Source organism: Somniosus microcephalus, chromosome 4 (genome assembly GCF_052327205.1).
Source record: "Somniosus microcephalus isolate GS21.2 chromosome 4, FLI_Smic_1.0, whole genome shotgun sequence".
Classification (NCBI taxonomy): Eukaryota; Metazoa; Chordata; class Chondrichthyes; order Squaliformes; family Somniosidae; genus Somniosus; species Somniosus microcephalus.
Genome location: NC_140990.1, coordinates 1,406,712 through 1,412,760, shown reverse-complemented (window position 1 = coordinate 1,412,760; position 6,049 = coordinate 1,406,712). Strand labels below are relative to the sequence as shown.

Here is a 6,049-nt window from a genome sequence, read left to right as displayed (position 1 = left end):
GAGTGGCTGAGTGGTTATAAGTGTTGGACTTAAAATCCGATGGGTTTATACCCACTGTTGGTTCAAACCCCACTCCAGGTAACTCTTTAAGTTAGGGACCCATTTCCTTTCATCCTGCTCAGTGACACTCGTTTGTCATCTGCAGAATCTCCATCAAACAAACAATGAGATTTTTATAGATACGGAAAGAAAGATTTCATATTTTTATGTCATTCTTAGAGTGCTATTTTGGCATCTGCTGAATCTGCATTGTCGCTCACTCTCAACTAACAAAGAGAAGTAATCCTCCTCTGTGTCACTATCCGTCTCTCTGTCTCCCTCTCACTTTCTGTCTCTCTCTGTTACACATTTGTCATATGCCTCCATTTCTCTCTCTCTCTCTATCTCTCTCTTTCATTCTCCTGTTGATCACTGCTCCCTCTGGGGCTGGAGAATGAGCCCAGGTCTGTTCACAGCGCCATTCTTGCTCTGCGATTCTGCACAGTAACGCCATCCATCAGTTCCTCGTCAGATATAGTGAACAATCCCCAACTGCTACTCCCGAGGTCGGCTTTCAATTCCACGATGGAGTGGAAGCATTTTTAAGATGTCAAACTGTATTTATATTTCCTGGTGTAGCTTTATGTTAAAAAGCTACAGTGAGAAACAGAAGAGTAAAAAACATGTGAGAGGAGATTGTCTCGTTGAGAATTTTCTTGAGCGGAGACTGTTCAGGGACTGAGTGCTGTTTTGCTCCAGAGCGATGGATGATTGCGGTTTTATCTGAGCAACATTTAAAGGCTTACAGACCCAGTAGGCGTGGCCGAGTGGTTAAGGCGATTAACTGAAAATTCTTTAGGTCTCCCCGCGCAGGTTCGAATCCTGCCGACTACAATTGCAGCATTTTACATTTCAAAATATAATTAAATCCCTGGGGAACTAATCCTGAGTTGGGCGGAATTAAATCCAACACCTCGAAGTTTTTCACTTTTTCATGGTGCAAATATTCAAGAAATATACGGTCGGAAATAGAACAACAATCAGACAAATCAGGGTTTAAACTAATTTGGCAGGGGTCCATCCTTTCCTGATATGTATACCCTCGGATTTCTGGTATCATCCTTGTAAATCTTCTCTGTACCCTCTCTGTGTTTGTGTGTCTGCCTGTATCTGTGTGTCTGTGTGTGTGTCTCTCTGTCCCTGTGTCTGTGTGTCTGTCTGTGTCTGTGTGTCTCTCTCTGCTCAAATCTGTTGCAAGGTGGAGCTTGAAGGCCCGATTCTCTTAGAAACAGTCTGTTAACAGCACCAGCACCAGGATGGCCGAGTGGTTAAGGCGTTGGATTTAAGATCCAATGGGTTTATGCCCACGTGGGTTCGAACCCCACTCCTGGTAACTTTTTAATTTAAGATCCATTTCCTTTCATCCTGCTCAGTGACACTCGCTTGTCAACAGCTGATTCTCCAACAAACAATGAGATGTTTATAGATATGGAAAGAAAGATCTCATATGTAATTCTTCAAGTCCTATTTTGGCATCTGCCGAATCTGCATTTTTCTCTCTGTCTCTCTCTGTCTGTCTCTGTCTCTCTCTGTCTGTCTCTCTCTCTTTCTCTGTCTGTCACTCTGTCTGTCTCTCTCTGTCTGTCTCTGTCTTTCACTCTCTGTCTGTTTCTCTGTCTGTTTCTCTCTGACTGTCTCTCTCTGTGTCCCTGTGTCTCTCTCTCTGTTTCTCTCTCTGTCTCTGTCGTTCTCATTTGTCCAATTTTGTTCACAGCTCGATTCTTGCTCTGACCGACTTTGCACGTGTTAATTCCTCATTAGTATAATGGTGTGTGTCCTTGCTTGTTATTTGAATCGACCGGGGTTCAATTCGCCGATGGGGCGGGCAATTTTTATCAACCCCAATTTTAAACATTTATAAAGCTTCTTAAAATCATTCTCTTCAGAACAGAAAAAATCCACTTTTGGATTTGAGACTAGATTCTTGGTGCCCACCTGGTATAGAGCTGTGAACCATTACGTTTCTCACTGGGCAGCATTTCAAAATTAAACAAACTCCCAGTCGGTTTAATCGTCAATTACAAGGCTTAAAGTTCCATGGATTGTAACAGCTCGACATTTCAACTGATCTGCAAGAGTTGACGAAATCTACGACAAGAATCTCACTATCTGTCACTCTGTCTCCCTCTCATTCTCTCACTCTCTTTCTGTCTCTCTCTGTTACACATTTGTCATACGCCTCCGTTTCTCTCTCTCTCTCTCTCTCTCTCTGTCCCTCTGTTGTTGATCATTCCTTCCTCTGGGGCTGGAGAATGAGCCCAGTTCTTTTCAGAGCGCCATTCTTGCTCTGCGATTCTGCACAGCAACGCCATCCATCAGTTCCTCATCAGACATAGTGAACTATCCCTAAGTGCAACTCCCGAGGTCGGCTTTCAATTCCGCGATGGAGTGGAAGCATTTTTAAGATGTCAAACTATATTTATATTTCCTGGTGTAGCTTTATGTTAAAAAGCTACAGTGATAAACAGAATAGTAAAAAACATGCGAGAGGAGATTGTCTCTTGAAATTTCATGACACGAGACTGTTCAGGGACTGAGTGCTGTTTTGCTTCAGAGCGATGGATGACTGCAATTTTATCTGAGCAACATTTAAAGTCTTACAGACCTAGTAGTCGTGGCCGAGTGGTTAAGGCGATGGGCTAGAAATCTGTTGAGTGCTTCACTGCACAGGTTCGAATCCTGCCGACTACGGTTCCACTACCACTCATTTTTTAATGTAACCAAATCCCTGGGGAACTAATCCTGAGTTGGGCGGAATTAAATCCAACACCTCGAAGTTTTTCACTTTTTCATTGTGCAAGTATGCACGAAATATATGGTCGCTAATAGAACAATAATCAGACAAATCAGGGTATAAACTAATTTGGCAGCGGTCCATACCTTCCTGATATATATACCCTCGCATTTCTGGTATCATCCTTGTAAATCCTCTCTGTGTCTGTGTGTCTGTCTGTGTCTGTGTGTCTCTGTGTGTGTCTCTGTGTCGGTCTGTGTGTCTCGCCATGTGTGTGTGTCTACCTGTGTGTCTCTCTGTGTTGGTCTGTGTGTGTCTCTCTGTGTCGGTCTGTGTTTCTCTCTGTGTGTCTGCCTGTGTTTCTCTCTGTGTTGGTCTGTGTGTCTGTGTGTTTATGTGTGAGTTGGTCTGTGTGCCTCTCTGTGTCGGTCTGTGTGTCTCTCTGTGTCTGTTTGTTTATGTGTGTGTCGGTCTGTGTGTCTCTCTCTGCTCTGCTCAACTCTGTGGCAGGTTGGTGCTTCAAGGACCGATTCTCTCAGAGCCAGCGCGTGAATAATGCCAGCACCAGGATGGCCGAGTGGTTAAGGCATTAGACTTAAAATCCATATGGGTTTATATCCACGTGGTTTCAAGCCCCAGTACTGGTAACTCTTTAATTTAAGATCCATCTCCTTTCATCCTGCTCAGTGACACTCATTTGTCATCAGTTGATTCTCCAACAAACTATGAGATGTTTATAGATATGGAAAGAAAGATCTCATATGTAATTCTTCAAGTCCTATTTTGGCATCTGCTGAATCTGCATTTTTCCCTCACTCTCTCTGTCACTCTCAACTAACAAAGAGAAGGGTTCGTGAAATGTTTTTACATCTTTCAGTCCCCACCTCTCTCTGTCTCACTATCTGTGTCCCTCTCATTCTCTCACTCTCTTTTTCTCTCTCTCTCTGTTTCTCTCTGTCTCTCTCTCTGTCTGTCTCTCTGTCTGTCTCTCTCTTTGTCTATCTCTCACTGTATGGCTATCTGTCTGTTTGTTTCTGTCTCTCTCTCTCTGTATGGCTCTCTGTCTTTCTCTGTTTCTCTCCGTCTGTCTGTCTCTGTCTGTCTGTGTGTCTGTCTCTCTGTCTGTCTCTCTCTTTGTCTGTCTCTCTCTCTATCAGTTCAGTTCAGTTCAGTTCAAATGCTTTATTGGCATGAAAGTTTACAGAGAACCATATTGCCAAAGCTTACATAGCAAAAAGGTACAGTTTTCCAACAATCTCTCTCTGTATGGCTCTCTGTCGTTTTCTCTCTCTGTCTCTGTCTGTTTCTCTCTGTCTCTCTCTCTGTCTCTCCCTCTGTCTGTCTCTCTGCCTGTCTCTCTCTTTGTCTATCTCTCACTGTATGGCTATCTGTCTGTTTCTTTCTGTCTCTCTCTCTCTGTATGGCTCTCTGTCGTTTTCCCTCTCTGTCTCTGTCTGTTTCTCTCTGTGTGTCTCTCTCTGTCTTTCTCTGACTGTCTCTCTGTCTGTCTCTGTCTCTCTTTGTCCCTGTCTTTCTCATTTGTCAAGTTCTGTTCACAGCTCGATTCTAGCAGCAGCCAGTATATCAGTTCCTCATTAGTATAGTGGTGAGTATCCCCGCCTGTCACAGTGGAGACCGGGATTCAATTTCCCGATGGGGAGGGCGATTTCAACATCACAAATTTTAAACCTTTGGGCAACTCCTTAAAAACCTTCTTGGAAAAGTAAAACAGAAAAAAAGCCTACCAAAATAATTTTAAAAGATTTACTGGCACATGAAGAACTGTATAACAACTTCCTGCACCAGTTCCCCGTTAGTATAGAGCTCTCTCTCTCTCTCTCTGTTTCCCTCTCCCTTTTGTGTGGGGTGCGGAGGAGGGCGAGAGTGACAGAGAGAAAGAGATTAACAGGGTTACGGACAAAAAGCGGGGGGTGGGACTGAGCACGACTGCTCTTTCACAGAGACAGCACAGGCACGGCGGGCCGAATGGCCTCCTTCTGTGCTGTAAGTGTCTATGAGTCCATGAAACTCAGAAAAGTTTATTAAATATTTGACTTACACATAAACATAGAGAGCAGGCACACATGTCTGTGTGTGTGTGTTGGAGTCTTTGTCTCAAACACTGCATAACTACTTCCTCTACCAGGTCCCTGATAGTATAGTGGTGAGGATTCAATTCCCCGACAGGCTCTCTGTCTCATATTTAACTCTAATTCTTAAAGTGCTATTTTGGCATCTGCTGAATCTGCATTTTCTCAAGTGTCACTCTTGACTAACAAGGAGAACGAGAATTCGGACTCTACCCCTCTCTGTTACACTATCTGGTCTCTCTGTCTCCCTCTCATTCTCTCTCTTTGTCTCTCTCACTCTCTCTTTCTGTCTCTGTTACACATTTGTCATAAGCCTCCTTTTTTGTCTCTCTCTCTCTGTATCTATCATTGTCTCTCTCTTTATCTCTCTGAATATCTCTCTGTCTTTCTCTCTCTGTCTCTCTGTCTCACTATTTGTCCCTTTCTCTGTTTGTCCCGTCTCTCTCTCTCTTTCTCTCTCAGCCCAGTACTGTTCACAGCTCGATTCTTGCTCTGATAGATTTTATATTCAGTAGTTCCTCGTTAGTATAGTGGTGAGTATCCCCGCCTGTCACGCGGGAGACCAGGGTTCAATTCCCCGACGGGGAGGTAGATTTTATAATTCAAAATTTTAAAGCTTTGGCCAACTCCTTAAAACCTCCTTGGGAAAGTAGAATAGAAAAAACATCAACTAAAATAATTTTAAAAGATTTACTGTCATAACAAGTTCCTGCACCAGTTCGTCGTTAGTATAGAGCTCTCTCTCTCTGGTTTCCTCTCTGTCTCATTCACTGTTCCTCAGTCTCATTCACTGTTCCCCAGTCTCTCTCTGTTTCCGTCTCAGTCTCTCTCTGTGTGCCTCTCTCCGTGTCTCTCTTGCTCTTTGGTTCCCTCTCCTTGCTCACTCCTCCCTCTGGGGCTGGTGAATGAGCCCAGGTCTGTTCACAGCGCCATTCTTGCTCTGAGCTTCTGCAGAGAACGCCCAGCAGTGACTTTCGTCAATTCCTCATCAATTCAGTGCACAATCGCCGCCTGTTGCATGGCTGACAGAGGTTCAATTCTGTGATGGGGAGAAATTAGTCTTTCCAGTGTAAAATAATTGTTATATTTCTTGGCGTAACTTAATGTTAAAAAGCGAGGGAGGAACATGGAAGAGTGAAACAATGCGAGGGGAGATTGTCTCTTTGGGAATTTTTTGAGCGGAGGC

The 6,049-nt window shown here is 43.9% G+C and overlaps 1 non-coding gene across 1 annotated transcript; it reads left to right on the top strand.

Moving 5' to 3' along the window:
* The first annotated feature begins 1,289 nt into the window (after positions 1–1,289).
* Positions 1,290–1,372, top strand: trnal-uaa (transfer RNA leucine (anticodon UAA)). The gene has a single exon. It is a non-coding gene; the product is annotated as a tRNA-Leu (tRNA).
* Positions 1,373–6,049: the final 4,677 nt, after the last annotated feature.